Here is a 506-nt window from a genome sequence, read left to right as displayed (position 1 = left end):
GGGGTCGGGGTGTCGTGTCGGGGTGCCGGGTCGGGGTCTGGGTACCGTGTCGGGTCGGGTTTTTTTTCCTTTTCTTCTTCTTCCTCTTCTTCCTTTTCTTCCTTTTTTTCCTTCTTCTTCTTCTTCTTCTTCTTCCTCCTCCTTTCCTTTTTCCTCTTCTTCTTCTCCTCCTCTCCTCTTTTTTCTTCTTCTTCTTCCTCCTCTTCTTTTTTCTCCTCCTCCTCTTCTTCTTCTTCTTCTTCTTCTTCTTCTTCTTCTCCTCTCCTCTTTTTCTCTTCTTCTTCTTTCCTAAAACTAAACTAAACCTAAACCTAAAACTAAAAAAACAGAAAAAGGAAAAAACTAAATCTAAACCTAAAACTAAACTAAAACTAAACCTATAAACCTAAAACTAATCCTAAAACTAAAACTAAATCTAAACTAAACATAAAAGCTAAAACTAAAAAAACAAAAAAAGGAAAAAAAGGAAGCAAAGACTCACCTGGGTGGAGGAGGGGGGCGGTGCG

Source organism: Triticum aestivum, chromosome 1A (assembly GCF_018294505.1).
Source record: "Triticum aestivum cultivar Chinese Spring chromosome 1A, IWGSC CS RefSeq v2.1, whole genome shotgun sequence".
Classification (NCBI taxonomy): domain Eukaryota; kingdom Viridiplantae; phylum Streptophyta; class Magnoliopsida; order Poales; family Poaceae; genus Triticum; species Triticum aestivum.
The sequence above is the reverse complement of the archived record's forward strand: the minus strand, read 5'-3'. Positions refer to the sequence as shown.